The sequence below is a fragment of the Seriola lalandi genome, unplaced genomic scaffold, assembly GCF_002814215.2.
Source record: "Seriola lalandi dorsalis isolate HSWRI2012SDOR001 ecotype SW California unplaced genomic scaffold, Sedor1 jcf7180002054308, whole genome shotgun sequence".
NCBI lineage: Eukaryota > Metazoa > Chordata > Actinopteri > Carangiformes > Carangidae > Seriola > Seriola lalandi.
The window spans coordinates 315,312-337,729 of NW_019524861.1; the positions used below are offsets into that span (position 1 = coordinate 315,312).

Sequence of the window (22,418 nt, forward strand, 5' to 3'; positions counted from 1 at the left end):
ATACACTTACACAAAAATAAAACTGTTCTGTGTTCTTCTCTGCAAATTCAAGGCCAAGGAAAAAAAAAAAAAACATAATACTGCACAATATATTAGGTGTAGTTCAAGTGCACACCACTACTTTACCTGTACATAGTGCAGGTCCTTCACTCTGTCACAGTTTCTCTCTAGTTCTTTCATGGTCTTTTCAACACTCTGGCTCTTGTTGAGATGCTTACAGAATTCATATTTTGAAAGACACCATTGTCCTCTAAGGTTACACTCTGGATCTGGAACATTATTTGTTATCACCCTGGTGAAGTTCTATTGCTCTTGCTGAGGTGTAAAAACTCTGCCACAATTGTTTGCATGTCTTCTGCCACCAGCAGAAGGTAGGCGACTAGTCCTTCACGTTGGAATTCACAACTAGAAAATATTACTGCACTCTACTGCACGGCCCTTTGCTGCACCGTCTGCCTCATGTATTTCTTGCACAGTTTCAGGCATGCACTGACTTTTATTCTCTTTAGTATTGACTTTATGTAATTCTACTGTATTTTTTTCTGCTTCTTTGTCTATTGTGCCCCCCTCCCTTACACCACCCCTTCCTCTTCCTCAAGCAGGCAGTTCCTTCTGTCCATACAGTACCTGTCCAGTTCCTTCATGTTCAGAAATGATTCTGTTTTGGTCAAGCTCTATAAATGTTCTTTAGCAAAATCCATACTCATCTGTGTAAGATGTGAAGTGGTAGTGAAGCTCAAGTTTTACCTGACAGGCAATCTACTAATTTAACATACATTACAAAAAATCTACGTTACTGTAATGATATTCATATATGCCTGACAGATTTTGACAGTTGAAAACGATTATTGTGCATGTGATGACTTGTTTAGAAGAATGAGAAATTCAAATCTGTTGTGAACAAGTCCACAGTGGGTTGGAGTTTGCACTTGTTGTTTTGAAATTATTCATTATCATTGTTTTACATTGTTGTTGTTTGCTCATCTAAAACACATGCTTTGCATATTCTTGAATATAGTTTTCATAATTTTTTATAATATGTACTGTCATGCAAACATATGTACACAAGAAGTCACACACAGTGAATATATTTAGAGTGATTTATGTACAAATGAGACGGCATCAACTGACAAATGGAAAAGCCAAATCTAAATAGCAGTAAATGTGTTTTCTTGAAAATGTACTGTATGCTGCACAGTACATTTCAATACTAATACCATAAAGAATCACACTAAATGAGTTATTATGTGGCACTAATTAGTTAAGGCATGACCTGTCAATCATCATACTGATGAATAGCAGGTATAATGTTTACCATGGTGATCATCTTAGTTTAGCGTGTTAGAATGCTAACATTTGCTAATTAACACAAAGTAGGGGATTGTGCTTAGTTTTGCAGGTATTTGGCTATAAACTAAAGTTTGGGACAAATCAAAATTTTAACCTCGTGACACATGAAGACACATGACACATGACACAATGTCAGGGGATCGTGAACGTTATTAGGTTTCATCCTCTGGGAAAGAAAATTTCATATAGCTGTTGAGATATTTTAGTCAACACTAAAGTGCTGTTTCAAACAGCCATTTCCATCCCTGTAGCCAATCACAAACCATGGTTTTTAGACCTAAATCCCATTACTCTCTCTACCTCCATGTCGCACACTTATACATAGCTCACTTTTCAAATAGGATAAAATAATGTCTTGGAGTTACCTTATTACCTAACCCTCTTTATCCACTCTTTCACTGTCGCTTCACACAGTACCTCCAACCAATCACTCAGCAGTCTACTATAACTGTTTCTCAGTGTCTCTATGATAATATTGATAATGTATTGCACCCTTTTCTCTTGATTTAATCTTTGTCTTAGTTTACTTTAATCAGTAATGAGCTGAGTAACAGGCATGGATTTCCTGAGGCAGTATGGGTAGTGTAGTCCCTCAGAGTGTCTGTCTCAGTGTAGGTCTGAGCTCTGTGCTCCCTGTCGGGGTACTAAGGGGATTGGATATGCTCTGCTAATGCTATTAGTGCTGCAGCTGGGGATTACTGTCTCAAAAGGAGAGGGGAAAAGGGCGTGAAAGTGAAAAATCATTGCGTTGGGGAGTATGTGTGTGACAGAGATTTGCATGGTGTACATGTATCGGGGAAAAAAAAAAAGATTAAAAAAGGGATATTAATGCAATCTATTGCACACGAACAAAAATACCAAGTTGCTGGCTCTAATGCAAAGTGTTGTGTGAGGTGTTTTTTTTTTAAATTTCATTTGGCTGTTACAGTGCTCCTGGGATTTGACTTAATTAGTCTATTAAGCTGGCCAGCACCTCTTAGAGACAGACGTATTTTTAGCTAAAGGAGAGATAGATGTCATGATTATTATTGTTTCACGAGGGCCAAAGTTTAAATTGATACAGAAGCAGAGGGTTGATCTGTTTGACCTGTCTTGTGTCAGAAAAGCCCATTAAAGAATCGTGTGACTTGTGGACAAAACATTAGTGAAAGCAAAAAAAAAAGTGCTGAGAACATTGTTTTCGGAACAAATATGGCATGCCTCATTTTTCACATTTCTTCTGGTCATTGTAAGTGATATTACTGAGCTCAGGTAGCAGGCATAGTGTACAGCATGTACATGGCTTGAGATCAATACAAAAGGAAAATGAGAATCCTCCTCACCTAAAATAAGCTACATCGTCCACCACTCAGAATATTCCCCCTGACAGCAGGGCAGAGTTTCAGAAGGTCAGCATCTTGATTTCTTGCAGGAACAATATAGTAGTATCTTTCGCAGAAGGCTGAGTTGAAGGTAGCTTTATATATCACCACCTTAAAAGAACACATGGAAGACAAGCAGAGGCCTATGGTGTATATGGTGCACAGAGTGGACATGATCTGCTCTGCCTGCCAGGACTTCCCTATAGCTTGACTTCCGGGTTGATCTGCTCTACATTACTGGGATTAGCGCATCTATAACCAGCTGCTGATTTCCTTAGGGAGAGATATTCTGACTTGAATTAGACTTTGAATTATAAATAAGAAATAAGAAATGAAGAAGTGTTCTAAATCATTAAATACCATACACTTGATTTGGTGAATAACATTATCTAATGAATATGTACAGTGTTTTGGGGACTAAACATTCACCACTGGCGATATTATTTCATGAGGCATTTGTTTTTCCAATCAAACAGAAAATCTCGATTTCATATAGCCTGGGGAGCTGCTGCAGGTCATTTGTTTTTAAAACAAAAGTAACAGTCAATTTTCTGAAGTGTAAACTGTTGACATGGGTCATATACAGTATACCTGGAATCTCCTTCAACATGTTACTGTCTGTTAAATCTGGGCTTTGAATTCAACCCTGTTATCGCAGAAGGTGATCCGGGTATGTTGCATATTCTCCCCTGACCGTTTTGTTCATGTATCTCTGATCAACTATTAATCTCCACATAAGCAAAGAACAGTTTAGTTTTATTTATGCATTTGTATGCTGCCATAATTGCCAATTAGTTTCAAAAAGTATGTGCATCTTTTACACCCCCCAAAAAAAATCAGTTCTAAGTATGTCTAAACCACTAAAACCAATAATGAAACCAATGTTTCTGTTTTTCTTCTGTTATCCTTCACCCTTCTGTCTCTCTGTCTTAGCATCTGTTCGCTTTCTCAACACGCTCTCCAATATTCATTATCTCCTCGTATCTTTTCCCTCCGTCTCGCACATTTACACGTCTCTCTGCTAGTTGTGATGAGTCTAGAGATTGTCCTTATGAATATTTACAAACAGTAAGTTACCAAGGGCAATCTGCAGAGATTTGTTCACTCTCACCCTGTTTCATGTGTATGCATGTGTATGTCCGAGGGCTTCAGACTGCATGTGTGTGTATGTGTGTATTATTTTTCAGTACACTGTTTCTTCTCTATGCAGGGTCATATATTTGGATCAAACCTCAGAGTAACCTATGTTATCAGAGATGTCAGCGTCTCTCCCATGTAAAGAGCCTGACCTCCTGTAAATTATTATGCAGGCTGTTTTAGCGTTCTCATATTTTCACAGGTTTTTGAAAGGGAGATTAATTTTAGTCAGTATTCCTCATGTCTGCATTTGATGTATAGTACAAGCTCTTTTCTCTGCATTTTTAGGCAGCTGACTGTATCTTCAGTACTCGAATGTGCTGCATGTTGCACCGGTTTAGCTGTAAGCATATAGTATACGTTGCATTCTGCACCCCCAAAGACACCGCCACAAACAGACAAGGTTGCAGCTACATTGCACCATTCTGTCTGAGTGGCGTTAACAAGGAATTTTCTTCTAACACTTTTCAACAAATAACATTATTGTCCCAACAATGGAGTAGCATTCATCTGTGGAACGCAGTCAGGGGCAGCGGTGCTGAACTGGTTGTCAAGCTGACAGCCAGAGGACGATCACCTCGGTAAGGAGATTTGATTGAATGCCTTTTAATTGGAACAAATGGGGGTTATGTATAATGTATACTGAATGCTTATCTTTCTGCATTGCATATTTTTAACATTGCTTACATGCAGCGTTCTCAACAGCTCGCTTATTGACATTTCACTACTAAAAAAACAAACAAATCAAAGCATTGAGCTGAACATGTTTTCTTTAGGAGCAATGCAATGGGATATCCACTTCTTGTTTTTAAGGAATTTTCATGTACTTTTTGTAGCCAAATCAGTTCAACATAATTGTCAGCCTTAGCATTCCAAGGTGACTTTGAATAAACTATTATGATTATAATATTGTTTTAGTGATTAATGTTACACCTGGCCTCACAACAAAGGCTTTTTTGGATGTGTTGTTCATATGGGAGGGGTTACTGAGTTGCTATTCGTCCAGAATATTCTGACTCTTGCCAAACTCTGGAGATTTGTTGCTTTTTGCTTCTGTGACTTCTCTGGTCATCACAGAAGCTGTACTTGGCATTTCATTGGTGTTGGGTGGTGGATGTTTCTCAACTCAACTTTTAATGTGAGGGTGATGACAACATTTTGGCATTCTCTTTTAGGCTCTAGCCTTATCAGGAAACAGATTAGTACATACTGTTTGTCAGGCATCTCTTTAAAAGGTTATTGCTTTTTTCTGTTTGCTGCAAAGATCAAGCTAAATTATTTGTTTTGATAATGTTGTTCCACTAGCAAATTACAGAGGTGATATAATTTTGTTAAGAGGAAAATATGATGCTTTATTTAATTTTGGCATGACTAATATTTCTCTCAGTTGCCATAGCAAAAGGCCTATATTGTTGGGATGGTACTGAAGGGACTGTCGATAGTCTGCATGTGAAAGAATATTAAAAAGAATTCAACGCTGTGACTCTTGCCCATTCTGTTTGGTGTGAGTCTCTCTCTGTGGGAACAGACTGATTATAACAGAGGCAGACATCGAACCCCTCACCCAGCCGCACTCCGTCTCTCAGATAGAGATCAGGGAAGATGTATTTAAAAATAAATGGGTAAATATTATTTTGCTGTCAGATGCACCATTTGAAAAGCATGTTAAACCTGACACCAGCATGTGGAACTCAAGCCTTAAATACTTTAGTTCAGATTACACCCAGGAACCCTCTCTCTTTAAATTGTGGTTTGAGATGCAGTGCTGTTTAGATGCTCAGTGGTACTGAGCCTTTAGAAATATTTCTGCCACAAGCAATTGTAGATATCAGAGGATAGTTAAATTAAAGCTTTTAGACTTTTCAAGGTGTGTACTGTACCTGCATATGTGAGATTACGACCAGGAAACTAATGTTATTCACTGCAGATGATTCCCTCTGTTTTAACATTCCTTTCACTGTGCATGCAATATGATACAGAAGCTTAAAGATCAAATGTGTGACACCTACTATGGAAGCTCACAATTTCTCTTCTAAAGCAAACATTGGTAAATTGTGGAAGCTATGAAAAAAGAAATCTACCTTACTTTATTACTTACAGCAGGAGGAGGAAGTTGAAGGATACATTTTATCCTTCAACTACTGCAACAGTGAATGCAATGACAACTTATCTTTCACATATTAAATTATATCTGATACTGCAAGGCACAACTCAAATATTTCAAACAGCTACTTTCCAGAGCAGTCTCTACATCCGCTGATAGCTCATTTGATCAAAACAAAAATGCTTTTAACAAACAATCTAAAACTATCTTTTGTGTGGGCCTCCTCCATAACTGTGGATGTGGTGGGTTTCTTTTTTTTCCCTTTTCTTTCTGGGAATGCTGATTTATTCAGATACATACTGTGCCCAAAGTTCAAATTTGTTGAACTTTGACCCCAAGTTGCACTGACCTTTGCAAGCTTAGCCAGTTGCTGAGGGCTACCCGTGGTGCTGAGAATAAAGATGGAGGATAAAATAACAACGAGTGGTTCTAAAAGTATCTATAAAATTTCAAATCATCATTGTATTGAGATCACACAAAACAAATTATTTACTGGGCCTTAAAGTCTCTATAGTGAGGTAACTACTGTTGGCAATGTTCATATTTTAATGTGTGTGAAATGATATACGCTAATCACAATGGATTGTGATGTGACTCATAGAATATCCAAAAAGCTAAAAAACGAATGCTATTTAATTTGCAAATTAATATTTACAAATAAATTAGTACCACAGACTCGCCACTCCCCACCTGCACTGCATGCATGTGCAGGTTAGGGGCCTCTTTTTTTCTGCTATGATGTAAATATGATTCAAGGGTTACTCTCCTGTAATGCAGCATTCACACAGTAATACTCCATGTAGGACTGCTATGGATATACAGATGCAGAGAGAGGCACAGTGCCTACAGCTCAGGTGTGCTGCAAAAAAATCTAAACCGAGGTGAACAAAAGTCTGAGGGTAGTAATAATTACACCAGCAGTTCCACCACCATCATTATGCATAAACCTAATCAATGGTCATTGCGCTTAAGGGGAACTGCGACGTTGTTAATGAATGGTTCCAATGAGCGGTGAGCTCTGTGTGTGTGTGTGTATGTGTGCGAGTGGTTAGTGTTAATGTCTCTAATGAATAGATGTGGCACACGGAGCCTGTGGACACCTGCTGTTGCCATTAGTCCCAAAGAGTAGACTAATCACCCTGCCTTTCAAATCTGAGCAGGTTATTCAGTGTCCCTCAAACTCAAGGACCCTTCATTACTCGGACCACATGAGTGTTCAGTGATAATGCCAGCTTGCTCAGATATATGCTTCTTCCAGAGGCAAAAAATGCCACGGAAAAGCCCCTGTTATTGACTCTATCCCGCAGAGCGCTGAATGCCTGGAGGAGTAAGCTTTAACTTAGTGAAACAGTCTCCACAGACCTAAAGAATAAAGTAGAGCAGCAAGTATGAATTGGTCTCCTGCATCGACAATCAAGTACACGTATGCTGGTACACTCTCTACCACCTGTTGCTCCCACTTTCCAAACTCACTGATTAAATCATCCTCGCAAGAATTTCAACAATCAATGCTCAGTGAATCCCAGTTCCTACCTGTTCCCATGGATACTGGAAAGACAGAGAACAGGTCTGTGGGAGATGTAGTTTTTTTCTTAACTGGTCTGACCAACTAGCTTCTTTGTAGCGCGATGCCATCACTCGTCTTGATGTACAGTAAACGTATGAAGGTGAACATGCACGTGTTTTGGTGACAGAGATTCTGTCGGGTCAGGCTGGATTTGGAGCATGACAGGACGGAGCGATGAGAGAGCAATGACAGCTGCGAGAAAAAAACAAACAAAAAAAACAGGAAGGCTAGATGTTGAAAGATTGAGCATTAGGTGTTGCCAGTGCAATGGCTGCGCTGCAGGAATCAGCTGTGAGCTGCTGATTTACAGGGCCTGAAGGACAGCCACGGCCTTCCACCCACTCCGTCGCCATGGGAGACGGTGGAGAGGAGGTCTCGTCTCCTTTACTTCCTCACCCTCATTCTCTCTCCTTTACAGTACTTATCCCTCCATTTTTCTTTCTCTCCCTCTGTTGCTCTGTTCCTTCTCTGTCTGTTAACCCTCCCTTTCCCTGATAACCCATTGAACTCCAATAATCATTTTGAATCGGCCCACTAAATAACAGCTAAAGCCAACTTCCAGGAAGGTGAATAATGATGAAAATTGAAATAATTACACCAGAGGGCCCACTCAGTCTTCCTATGTGTCTCGCTGCCTGCATGCATGTTGCATACGACCCATTCATTTCATTTGTCAGTCCAGCTGTACTTCCCTTGTTGGTAATGTGACTGAAATGTGTGTTATCAAAGGGCTGCAGGCCTCAGTGCACTAACAGTAGCAATGGAGAAAAAGGACAGAGACCACAAACAGGAACTACAGCCTATTCCCAGGAACAACCAAATCAACCTACTCACTCAAACACACACACACACACACACACACACACACACACACACACACACACACACACACACGCACACACACGCACACACTGGCTCAGCGATGTACAGTGGGGTCCAAGGTTTGAGACCACTTTCCCATTCACTTGCATTTTGCATGTGCTTTTACACAAACGTTCAGTATGTGTCTGTCTTTATTCCCTCTGAGTACACACCAACCTCTCCTTATCTCAGAAGGCAGAAGCAACAGTTATCGATCACATGAACTCTCCTCATGTCTGCATTACCAGCCAGTCAGGTTAAAGGCTTTAAGTAAATATTAAATAGAAGAAGTAGAGGCAAATAGAATGAGTGCAGTTTGTGAAACATTGTTTTTTGTTGCACTCTATTTCACTATTTAAACAGAATACACTGAGGGGGAGCCAGAAGAGCTACAAGAGCAAGAGAGGGGTGGAGGGAGAGAGGGAGGCTGTTGCCACGGCAACCACAGCCGCGGCGGTCGTCATCATGAGGCTTCTTCTGCATTGTGTGTGAGTGTGTGTGTGTGTGTGTGTGTGTGTGTGTGTGTGTGTGTGTGTGTGTGTGTGTGTGTGGACACAGCGCGTGTCAGTTCACCCTCCTCTCTCCAGACAGGAGGCGAGGACATCCCCCTCTAACACTGTGCCAACAGAAAGAGGAAGAGAGAGAGACGCACACACACACAGTAGAGAGAAAGAGACAGAGAGAGAGAGAGAGAGAGAGAGAGAGACTGAAACCCCATAATGCACTGCACGCTGCAGGGCTGAAGTCGTGCAGATTCATCAGTTCCTGTTCGTGGGGATTGTGTGTGAGTGCACACACACTCATACACCCAGACCGAGTGCAAGAGAAACACACTGACAACCAGGCAGGTAAGACAGCTTTTCTCTGACCGAGTGGACGGCTACTGGCTTCACAAGATGGTCTGCTCATCCGTCTTTATCCATCTGCCTTTTGAGAGGAGGAGAGGGGAGAGTTGCTCGATACAGACGACAGGGTGTCATTAATATTTGACATGTTATGATTCCGACAACTTCCCTGCCTGTTGCTAGTGATTGCTGCTTTATTTTTTTCTTACTTGGAAATATTGTTTGGGATTTTTCCAAAGCGAGGATATATCTTAGAGAGGAGATTCGAAATAGCTGATAGGCATGTGGAATATCTGTCAGCTTTTGTCTATCACTGGGTTTGTTTTTGCATAGTTTTCCTTCCAGCTTGCAGATACTCTTTAGCTGTAGCTGATTTGAATATGTTGGAAAGGTTTTGCATACGCTGATATTATTGGAGTGCTGGTGAACACTGTAACTTTTAGGAAAAGGTAACTTCACTTTGTCATTCTGAAGACTGTTTAACTTTTTCATGCACATTGGGTACAGTCCTGCATATTTATATTATGATGTTTAGGAATAGTCAGAAGTTAATTTGAAAATTTACAAACGTTTCAAAAGTAGTAAAGTAATAGGACTTTAACAGTAATATGTGAAGTTTAGTTTTAAATTTTTCTTTGCATAACAACCGGTTAATATTGGATGACTTCGTCTGATATGTTTCACGTAATACTAAAGTAAGACTAATTATGTGATTTAAAATATAAATAATATATAAAAACCCTAATGTGCCCAGTCAAAAACAACTTAAACCAATGAGGCATTAGAGGTTACATTTCATCATGAGGACAATCACAGATGAGGCTTTTTATGATTAAGTTTCCAAAGCTCTTAGTAATGAGAGTTAAAATAACAATAGCCGGTTCTACAACACTACAAACACTTAAAATAACAACCTTTGTTTTTGAGGTAGTCTCATATCGTGTCAAATGACAGCAGTGCAAGCTGATAGGCGGGTAGAAGTGTGGCTCCTCCATTACGGGTCATTTTGTGGTTTAACAGCCACTGAGGCTTGTGACCATATCTGTTGCGCCAGAAGCACAGACAGACTGGAAAGCGCGACTGCAGCAGCCTAGGGAAGCGACTCTTAAACTTTATTACCTCAGGTCTCAAATGGGAAATTTCAGTCCTCCACCCTGGGACCCCATTGTGAAATCATGTTTCAACACTGTCATGTGGAGACACAGCGGAAGGTCAAAAAAGGGCTTAGAGTGAGAAATAGGTTTTGAAATGAAACTGATGATTTCTAAATAAGATATTAATTCCAAAAAGACATAATTTAAATGTCAGATATACAAGGATATACAGGAAAACATTTTTGCATTATTGCAGAATCCAGCTTTTATAAAATAAAATACAGGTCAGGGTAGTTTAATCATATTATCCTGTACCACATGAAAGTCTCTGAGGAGCGTTAGGACCGTTAAACTTGTAAGTCTTGCGTCTTTTGACAGTATGTGTTAAGTGGACATTGGAAGCTGTATATGTTGAACACAGACTGTGCAAAGAGCATTTATGGCTTAGGAAATGAAATGCAAAAAGGCCATAATGCAGATCAAATGAAAACTCAGTTGAGTTGAATATTCAGTTTGTCTCCATTTAGCAGACATCTGTTCTTCCCCTGCAGAAACCCACCTGTCAGAACTCAAAATGGAGAGGCTCCTCTTTTAAATTTCATTTCATTATGGTTGCTTTCATTAAGAGCCCCCCCATCACTATCTGTGTCGTCACGTGATAGAATTATCCACCAGACACCTCTGTGACAGCAGCATCAATATCTCCTCTCTCTACTAATTCAGCTCTGGTGTTTGGGAGACTCAAACTGCCTGATAAAACTGTACATGTACATGTCTGCATACTGTAGTTATCAGGGTGTATAATGTGTTCTTGAAAGTGTGTGCATTCTAGTGTGCTCGAGATGAAGCTGAGAGATATTGTAAGTGTCTGCTTTCTAATGCTGGCTCAAGCAGATCACAAAAGTAAATCCAGCAGAGTAAATCCAGCAGGGCTCTGTGTAACCGTGGTCATACCATAGCACTTTCAGCAGGGAGTTTCAGAGTTTAGCAGGTTTTTGAACAATGGTTATTCATTTATTCCACTACTGGTCCGCTATAGAGCTCTTTGTTGACATATTCCAACATTTTCCACTGAGGTCACATCTTGGGGCCCCAGAATATGTTGGTACCTGAACAGAGAACTGTTCAGACTGAGGAGAAAGGTGCAGAGGCTCTGCAAGGTCATTCAGTTTCAACGGATTGAAATAGCTGCTGTTGTTTGAAGATGATCCACTTAATGATTTGACCTTAGATACTCAACAATGGAGCAGAGGTCTGTTCTGAATGTTGAAAACCTCTCAGACACACACTGGGTTGCCCTGCTGGATTTTCCATTCCATCATAAGATCCTTGAGGTTCTCCAGTAGATATTCTTTTGCTCTCTGTCCAGCTCTGGCTGTGCTTAACAACATGGATCAACGGTGATATATGGATCCAGATCTCCTTGTCCAACTTCAACCCCTGTCTCAGTTTTTTTTCTCATTTTTTTTCCTTAATTCTGGTCTTTAATGATCTGGAACATTAGGGACACATGTCCACATGTTCATGGATCTGTGGCCTCATTTCGATGTGATCACAATGAGCACGGATGTGAGGGACGATGGCTCGTGTTTGAAAGCAGAGGCTCAAAAGTCTTTTTCATTTTCTCCTCCATACACAGACATCAGCAGAGCAGTGAGCAGGAACCTTAGTGTGCATTAAATTATCTGCAGTTGCAGCAGTTATTTGCAAATCCAAAACCTTTCACTGTGCTGTTTCTACTTTCCGGTGGAAAGTACATTTACTCACGTACTGTTCCTAAGTATAATGATGAGGTACTTGTGATTTACCTGTGTTCCTATTTTATTCTACTTTGCCGTTTTGCTTTGCACTTTACTTGTCTCAGGTGAAGTAAGTACTTCACTTAGGGCAGTGTTATACAGTAAATTGAACTATAACAGTATATAATTTAGTTTAGATTTTCTCCATTTTGGTCAGCTACAACATTACAATGCTGCTTAAATTTGAATGCACAATTAGTAATAGTTAAATAATATAATCTTAAATAATATAGTGTAACACTGAGGTTCACTTTCAGTCTCTCAGATTTTCATGTGAAAAAGCTCTAAAAACGGACTGTGCACTCCCATCCAGCACCAAAGGGCAGACAGACAAAGCTAACGACTAGTTGGTGAACATAGTGGAGCATTTAACAGCCAAAGAGTCATTTTACTCTTGGAGTGGGTAGAGAACAAATTAGAGGTAAAAGAAGAGTGAATAATGGACTTAGATTTGCCATGTTTCCAGAAGCATGACCCCGAATGGATGATAATGTTGTTCCGTATCTGCTGGATCTGTAAATTGGCAACTGTTTGCCAGCAAGTTGCACTGTGACAACTTTATAAGGTGATAATAAGTAGTGTTGTGCTGTTTACAGCTTGTTCTCTCTGCCCTCAAGTGGCCAAAAGTAAAACTTTGAATGCAAGATTTTTACTGGTAATGGATTACTTCTTACATTGTGGTATTACTACTTTGGCAAATTTGGGACAGCAGATGACCTGCTGAAGTGTCCATGAGCATGACAGTAAATCTTTATCTGGCATCTGTGCACTAAATGGGGCAATTGAAAATGGTAAATTGTATAACTCGGACAAACTGTTCAAGCTTTTTCTAGACAGTTACAGTGCATGTATGTGCTGGGAGACAACTCATCCCGTTCCCAATTCAGCGTAATTCTGGAAGACAACTGCAGGGCCTTTTTTGGGCACAGCCACTTGCCAGCTCTAAAATCAAAATTCCATATTACGGTTGTCTGTAGTGCATTGCTTTGTCTCTATGAACGAATTGATAAATATTTATAGAAGCTGGAGCTAAACATTAACACTCATGGTAGCACAGAGATCCATCAGAGGTGCTTTTGAGGGCAGGCTGCTGTTCAATCAACACCTTTCCCTCACACTCTTACACACACACACACACACACACACACACACATGTGCATGCATAAGCCAATACAATGATAAATTCCAAACACCCTGATATATTGCAGCCACAAGTCAGTGATGTGGCTCTGAGTCACTTGGTAACACCCACCTGACACATACACACACACCTCCGCAAACTTACACACACACACACACACACACACACACACACACACACACACACACACACACACACACACACACCTTGCACTCACACATGCTCACATAGACACACATGCACCTGACGTAGTGTTTGATGGAGTCAGACACCATGGCAACAGAGCTGTGACTCTTGCTGTCCTGTGAGTGGACTGAAGCTGTGGAGGAGGGAGGAGAAAGCTATCAGCTAGCACTGCTACTCAAGTGCAGCTATTATTATTCCTAACCTCTCTTTCTCCCTATTCTCTGCTTTTTCCTTTTCTTTTATTTCACCACAGCTGCTCTCTGCATACTGCAATTCTGTTGTTGTTGTTTTTTTCTTTTTTTCTTTCAAGTGCAATACAAAAGCGATGGATTGAAAAAACTCAACCAGGGGAAACAGTAGAGGCAGAAGAAGGGTCAGCAGGCATGTGTTTTTAAAGCCATTGATTGTACAAATCCTGACACATGATCAGAGGGAATAGTGCTGATCTTTACAGCTGCAACCAGGCAGAATTCCAAGTGGCATCTTATTTGTTGACATATTATTTTTATCTCACCCCTCTTGCACTCTTACTCGCTGCATCGCTCTGCTCCAAAATGCTTTAACTCCTCCTTTTTTTAATTTCATTTGCCTTGCAGTTTTCTCTTCTGTCTCTGCTCTTGACAGTCATGTTTTATGGAGGTAGCAGCACAGATAAGGAGAGCAGAGGGAGGTATAGAGAAAGGGGGGCGTGCAGGTGGACAGGTCTCACAAACAGCATCTGTATGAGATTTACTGTCTGCAGGTACAGATGGTGGAGAGACAGGGAGGAGGAGAAGAGGGAGAGGGAGGTGTTGGAACAGTGCAGGTGAATTGCATTTTGGTCTCCTGTAGCATTTTCACGGTCTGATTGTCAGCATTTGTTAACATACACACATGCACGCAGCCGCACACACACTCTCAAGCAGTGTGAAATTGTGGGAACGTGGCTGTTGACAGTAGAAGTTTGTCTGAGTTAAGTTCCCCTGCGTTGCCCTCCCTTCCTCCTCTCCTCTCCTCCCTCTTTTGCATACGATCCAAGCGCGAGCTGTGAAAGGTGAACTTGCAGCCTGCTGTGGATAAATTATGTGTGACATGTTTAGCTGTGCTGCCTTTTATGGAGACTGGTGTATCTGAATACAGTAGGGCTCTGCCAAGAGGGAAGGAGGGAGAGAGAGGGAGCGAGGCAGTGAAGGACAGGGAGGGAAGGAGGAAGAGGAGGAGGAGGAGGAGAAGGAGGAGGAGGAGGAGGAAGGAAAAGAGGCAGGGGAGGGAGAAAGCAAAGGAAAAAGGAGGGAGGAGGGGGCAGTGACGGAGGGAGTGAAAGAGAGGAGTGCCGCGAAGCAAGCATGAGGTTTTCACTTTCCATTCTCCCCTCAGCAGCAGTCAGATGAGTCCTTCAGAGATACAGTAAGTCTTTGCTGTTTACTCTGTGTTTGTGTGTGTTTGGTGTGTGTTACTTTGTGTTTGTTTAGACACAAGACAGAGTTATCCCTGCGTACATTTTCTGCTTTGTTCTGCCATATCGCTTTTGGAATTTTTATTTGCCATCTGGATGTTGAGTCTGATGTGTTGATGTGTGTTTGAGTGACTTATGTGTCTGTTTTTAAGTATGTGCGTGTGCATGTGTGTGTGTGTGTGTGTGTGTGTGTGTGTGTGTGTGTATGTGTGTGTGTGTACACATACAGACAGCCACCGTGCCTGACTGTTAATGTGTGGTAGTTTGAGGCAGGACAGTTTTAATGTGGAAAAGAGCTGAGCAGACAAAAGAATGGGTAACGTTAGTGTTTAATGTTCCGCAGAGTAGTTAACATACACACACACACACACACACACACACACACACACACACACACACACACTGACACACATTCCCTTTTTCTGGCAGACTACACTCTGTCTCTTTCTTTCTTGGACTACACTGAAATCCCTGTTGTGTGACTCCTACTGTTAACACTAAAGCTAAATATGCTCTCACGTTTATGGATGAATGAATGAAAACAAAAACACACACGCCGACTCACCCAGACACACACTTACACATATGAACAGCCCTACACTCCTCCTGTATAATGACAGCACTACTAGTGTTTACACTACAGCTGCCCTCAGGAAATGATTAGACTCCTGCTTCACCCTGGCTGTCGGTGCCACTCTGACACACAAAAGTTTTAACACACATACATGTGCACACACAAAATCTTCAGTGACATTTGCATTTTATAGAAATGCCAAAAAAGGTTTACATAATTTGGACAAAATGGCTTAATAAAGTTTATGCAGCCATGAAGAAAGTAAACGAGTAAATTAATGAAGCTGTGTGTATAGATTGGGTTATATTTCTGCCAGTGACAACATGTAAGTGGTATTGGCTGGTGATTGGATGGGACAAACTAAATAATGGATTTGTAAAGGCCTATCTGTTTCATATTCATGGACAAATCATTAGAATAGACACAACTGTCTTGAAAAGCTGGATTCTATGTTTTACAACACTCTTGTTTGTATACTGAAATATAGGTTAATATAGGTCAATTAATCAACAACATGCATAACTTATTTGCTACTTTCCATATGATTTGCACACTTTGTCACTGCTGATGAATTTTCCATAGCTACTGCTCCGTAGCTTAATCCGGCTTCATCTTCTACCGTTTCACATTTGCAATTTTCAAAATTGACTGACTGACAAAAAAGAGAAAAATATATGAATTCCTTAATGTAGACCATTTTTTAATACATGAGTTAGCACATTTAACCTTTGTGACTAAGGCTACACCTTCTGTGGCTACATACTTCACAATAAAAGCCTTGCAGTGGTTTGCAGGTGAACGACTTTTAATTTGAAACTTTAACACGGAGTGACAAGGAAAAGTGAAAGAAGTGAAAGTGAGAACCTTAATTTGAAAGAAGACGTCATGTTGCCTGAATGCTGATGGAAATTTGTGGGTGGTCCATGTACCAATATGTATGGCAGCGGAAACACTGCAGTTTATTTACACACTTATATTTTGTAACAAAATGAGTTGCCATGGTTTGAACTCTCATCTATCTATGTTTTCCCTGTTATTTTGAGTACACACCCTCTTTTCACCCACTAATCTCAACACCTCTGTCTCTTTCACAGTTTCACTTCCTCACCCTTCTCTGTTTTTGTCTCTCTCCCTGCAGCTCTCTGTCTTTTTCTCTGTCTTTCTGCTTTTTTTTATGGCTCACTCTTTCGTTGTCTGACTCTCAGTGGGTTGAAAATGCTTCTCTGCAGATCAGAGCAGGCAGATCTACAAGGTCATTAGAGTATAGAACAGCGAGAGCGCAGAGGCACTCAGATACATACTGAATTTCACAGCACGTCCGACTCTGACTAAACAACTGTATGTGAGAAAAGAAAGACTCTAACGGGGGGAGAGTGAGGGTGAGAGGATGCATGGGTACCTGCATTTGACTGGGTTCATTAAAAAAAAAAAGAGGAGTGAGGTTTTTCTATGATTTTGTGCTCTTTTCTTTTCCTCCCCCACCTTCTTGTTTCATGCCTCAGCTAATCTGTCCTTTAAAAGTGATGTCATCTCCCTGCTGTCCTCAGCAGGCACAGGGCAGTCTGTCGAATGCAGATGAGCAGTGTGTTTGTGTGAGAAAATGTGTGTGTATGTGCATAATGACATGAGCACACCATTACCCTGATTTACATGATTCAATTATCAAGATAAAAAAAAATAGGGCGGATGCTCTGATCAAGGTGACAGCGGGACAATATGAGTGGAAATGACTTTGAGTCTCAAGCCTCAGATATTCAACACAGGGCATTTAACTGGCAGATAGACAGTCAGTCACTCAGACAAATGGTTGGGGGACTCCTACGAGGCCATTTGGCGAGTCGCAAAATCACAGTGAGTCAGTCATTGGTGTATGATTGCTGTTTTCCCTGCAGTCTGCAAAGCTGTCACTGGACTAATGCACACTAGTGGAAGATGTAATCTATAGTAAATACAGTTGGCTCCATGGAGGAGCCCTCTGTGATTTCCGCAGATTAAGGTGTCAAACTGAATCACTGGTCATAGACAGCTGAAGAGTACAGATTATCCCCTGTTTGGCCAAATGCTGCACTGATGACAAGTCAGGGATTCTGCACTTCAGTATGTGTGTGTGGCTTCGACTTGGAAAACTGATATTTTCTTCTGGGGAGCATCCATTCTTTTGGTATTTCCTGATCTGATCAAAAATACCAGACTGTGGAATGTCAAAAATTCACATAGGGACAAATCATTAGCGGTAATCTGTTGCGCTTCATAATCTATACAACAATTTTGCCGTTAAGCTTTTCAGCCATTTAGCTTGTAATCAGTGAACATCTTGCTGTTACTGAACTGTCTCCTGTCAAGGATTTTCCACTGCCCAAGTTTGTTAGAAATTATTCTTATCTTGCTGTACTTATTGTATCTCTCTGTCTGAAACTCCTCTCTCACTCTGCTCCCATCTCATTATATGCTGAATATCTCCACTCCACTATCCGAGGCCATACCACCTGCATCTCTCCTGCGTCTACCTGTCTGTCCATCTGTCAGTCTGTCTTTCTCTTTTTTTTGTTTTTATGATCCCGTTTCACCTGTCTCCATGTACTGTCTGTGCAGCTTGGCATGTGTCTGCATGAAGTAAAAACGAAAGTCTGTACATTGTGTGTGTGTGTGTGTGTGTGTGTGTGTGTCTGTGTGTGTGTGTGTGTGTGTGTGTGTGCGTGCGCTTTTTTTTTTTTTGGCTTGTCTGATAAAGGCTCCTGTGCTTGAAATGCCACATGCGGAGATGGTAAATTTACACAAGGGAGCTTTTTTTCAAAGTGGGCAGATTACTTTTTCACTGGCATCTGTCTACCTCCCTCCCGCATATCACATCTATATCTTGGACGTCTCTCCTTTCTATCACTCACTGTCTGTCTGTCTGTCTGTCTGTACGTCTGTCTCTGTGACTCTTCCTCTCATTCTTCCTGTTTTCCAATATCTTTCGATCCATCCTCCCACCCACACACTCTCACACACACAAACACACACACCACCTCCATTGCTATTCCTGAGAGGAGCAGACTGGTCTGGCAGTGGGTTGGTTTATGTCCATGAACTCAATGACACCCTCTCTGCCACTGCATTACACCAAACTGGCACAACCACAGCCAGGTAGCCCACACTGCAGTGAAGGTGTGAGTAAAAACTAGTTGTACAGATGAACAAAAGGTGTGCATATGTGAACAATACATGTAACCCCCCCTCCTCCCCCCCTTCCCCTGACACACACAAACAGATACGTAACCATGTATTTAAACACATATTATCTCACATCTCTATTCATGAGGGTGTCAACTATAACCGCCTCACCCCCCGTGTCTGTGCGTGTCAGGCTGTTTAAACACTTGCGCTGATATCACTGTGCAGACGACAGCTTGCACACGTGCCACTTGACTGCCCTCGTCGTCTCCCCTCCCCTCTGTTTGTCTTCCAGCTGAAGGAGGGAGCCGTAGATTCTGTGCGTTTATGTGTGCGTGAGATAGATCGAGCGCACGAGAGAGATAGTTGATGCTGTGCATATGCGTACATATTACTCATATGACTGTGTCCTGAATATCAATGCACTGACTGACCTTCCATTCATCTCTATAGTTGTGTATCCTCTGTAGGTGATACAGATCTGCTGTCTCATGGTTTGTGGTCAATACTAATTCATGTGTGTTTCACAAGCCAGGGAATGGACTGGAGTCTAAGATTACCCCGATGGTACAATCTGTGGAAATATCATGGTAATGGAGTATCATTTCAGAATGACCAGCATTCAGCTGAAGATTGTCAGATCAAATCTCAAGCTTGGGTAGGGACCGAGCATTTCTTTGACTGGGTTCTTGTGTGAACCCTATTAATTCTGTTATCCCCTCAGCAAGGTTTTTGAGCTCATTAATGTCGCAGAGATGCCCGTCACTCAGCGTTCTTCAAGCAGTTTAAGGAAAGTTTTTGTATAGATTTATAAAGATCAAACACTCACAAACTTTGGCTAGAGTAAAAGAGGAAACTTATTATCCACCATCCATTATTCACAATCATGTGACTTAATGTTTTCTCAATGAGCCATGTCACCATCATTAATGAGGATATTATGTAAATCTTGTAAATCTTAAATATTCCTTTATTATTATTATAGTATTTAAGGACAGCAGCTAGCTATATAACAGTAAGTAGCCTAAGAACCCATTTTTATGCAGCGATTTTTGTTTGCATGTTTACTCAACGTTTTCACTATGTGAGAATTGTGTCTGATGACAGCACGTATTTCAACTATTTCTGTGATATTGTATATTCTGCTACGACACATAACCTAAATGACAACTTTTGAGACCAATTGAAAGGATGAACATCCCCATATTAGCCGAGCTAAAAAGCTGCTTTTAGCATATTTTACACTAACTTAATATACAATTACACCACAGCAAATGACAGTACTAAATTTCTAGGCATAAATAAAATACAGTGTTATGGATGCTTAGTCAGCTGTTTTTTATTCTTTTTGGCAATACTCTGAAAAAATAACATGCACCTAGCAAAGCTAAAATGGTGTTTCCATATAGCAGCAATTTGCTGCATTTATGGAGAATGAAACGTCTTGCTCCCTCTGCTGGTTAGCTGTTGTCCCCCTGGCATTAGTATCATTGTCTATCCATGTTGTATCCTACAGCAAATGGTTATATACTATTGTACTGGATAGCAAAATATTGTAAATATGTAATTTTAAAAAATATGGTAAGATTTGTTCGATAATGTGGAACTTTGTCTGGAAGCTTGTGGGTCAGAACAAACTGCAGTAAACTTAGATTTGTGACGTCTGCAATACGATTTCTTGTGCTAGGCGCATTACATTAATCCTACAGTCATTCCCACTACTAGTCTATAAACATGAAAGATAACACTTGATAATATTTCATTAATGTTAGCTTATGTTTTTATGTTTTGTCAGTGTCAGTGTCTGACTGTTTCTGTGGTTTGTTGCAGCTGTTTTGCTGCTGTCTTCTTGTTTAAGTTTCATTGGGATTGTAGAAGAATTTAGCCCATAAATCTGTTGCTTTTTCTCTCCAAGAAACAGTGACATTAGCTAGAATAATTGGCAGAAACAGAACATCACTGAAATGAAAGAAGCTGCTTAGTTTTGCAACGGGTCAAACAGCTCAAACAACTTCTGAGATAGCTCAGGGCAGTGGAAGATGTGTTTTACCAATCAGGAGCATTCGATGTGTGATGCTGCAGATTTTGGTATAAAACGGTTATTCACTTTTACTCAGCTATTCACATTTGTTCATCCTTCTGTCGTTTTATGGTTCGTCAACAAAAGCTACATCATTTATTTAAATATTTTTTTCTTCTTTACAAGGTATCTTTTTATTTAGTATTAGTCTTTCCTCTGTCATGGAAAAGGACAAATTAATATTTATTGACATACTTTTGTTGACAAGTCTAACACTGCTCTGGGCTAATACAACGCTGTGGCACAACTTGTACTGATTTGTGAAAATATGGCTCAAGTGTGAAGTTGGAAAATATGGGTCAGGGATAATATCGAGCAGCCAGCAAAATGACAGGGTCAAGCTCTGTTGACGGAGCACTGTGAGAAACATTTATGTCAGACTCTCTCATCCTGGTAAGTGCAGTTAGATATAGGTTGAATTGCCATCGAGAAGGTTGATCTTTCCATTACTGTATAGGCATATCAGTGTGTAGGCCTTGGTTATACCATTGAACTAGACACATGATTGTGGCTTGTTTGCACATAAATTTACATTTCACATATTCTTTTCTAATACAACTCCTTACATTTGGTGACATCACAAAGTCATTTTGGATATGATGGTGAGGGATTTGTTATTTTGGGTTGATAAAGGTTACATTTATCACCGATTTTGGAGTTAGTGATAAGACCCAGTAAGCATTTTGTTAAACATTTGGTTAATACAGTAGAAAGTAACTTGTCTCTGGATAAGTGTTCAACTGAAATGATTTGGTGCCTCCTTAGCTCCACGCTCTAGCCTCATTAGGGGACATTCTCTGAGTCCATTGGGCGATACTGAGATTTTATAGAGGGCATCTAAAACGTTTCAAATGATTTCAACCATACTGCTATGATATCAGATGGGACCTGACACCATCATCCACTTTATCCTTCCTTTAAACATGGTTTCTTCAGTTGCCGTGGCGATGATGACCTTGCAGCACATTACTGTGGTACTGCAGCATAAGGTGTTGTGTGAACAAGGAACGAGAGGAGAGACAGCGAGAAAGAGAGATAGAGGGGGCTGAGACAGTGGGCAAACAAAATGAGGACAGCTACTATTAAAAGACGAGCCACGTTCACAAAGTTGTTTATGTCACATGATACTCGGAGTGCGACTTAGCAGAAGGCGAGCAGATTTCTAAGAAGAAGGAAGATTTGGGGAGAGAAAAAGCAGAAAACACTGAAGCACGTGCGTGAAGAGAAATAGAAAAGAGGAACAGGTGGGGATCAGAGAAAGATAAATGAAGAGAAATGAGAAATGTCAAGATGGTATCACAGTGAAGCGCCAGCGGTGCTTTGAAATGGAACAAAAACCTTCTTTTTCCCTCCCTGCTTTTCCCTCTGATTCCTCCTCTTTTACACCTGCCAGTGCTCACCTTGTTTTTCCCCTCTCACTTTGAGACACCAACCTCTGTCTCTTACCAACTTGTACTAATTACTGCTGTTTGCCTCCCATCACTCTTCCTCTAGCCTCTATCCTTCCCTTGTCGCCACCTCTGGTCTCCTTTACTCTATTTGTCTCTCACAGCCCTCCCCCCTCCCTTCTCCCTGATGCTCCTATCAGTATAAAGGGCAGCTCAGGTCGTATATAGATGATATCCTGGTCAGCCGGTGATGCGGTGTAATATGAAGCGCCTGGCATCTGCTTTTTGCTGCTGCAGTCAGCGCCCTTTAACCTCTCACATTACTGAATTTCCCCTCCCT

The 22,418-nt window shown here is 40.8% G+C and overlaps 1 protein-coding gene across 6 annotated transcripts in view; it reads left to right on the plus strand.

Annotated features, from left to right (window-relative positions):
• The first annotated feature begins 9,108 nt into the window (after nt 1-9,108).
• Nucleotides 9,109-22,418, plus strand: part of LOC111655155 (muscleblind-like protein 1) — a 65,194-nt gene continuing 51,884 nt past the window's right edge. The window contains exon 1 of one of the 6 annotated variants that reach the window (XM_087174056.1): nt 9,109-9,228. The gene's annotated coding sequence lies outside the window, so the exon portion shown is untranslated. Of the gene's footprint in view, nt 9,229-14,649; nt 14,832-22,418 lie in introns of those variants that run through there. The other 5 variants (XM_023406435.2, XM_023406436.2, XM_023406438.2 and 2 more) reach the window with 5 other exon arrangements.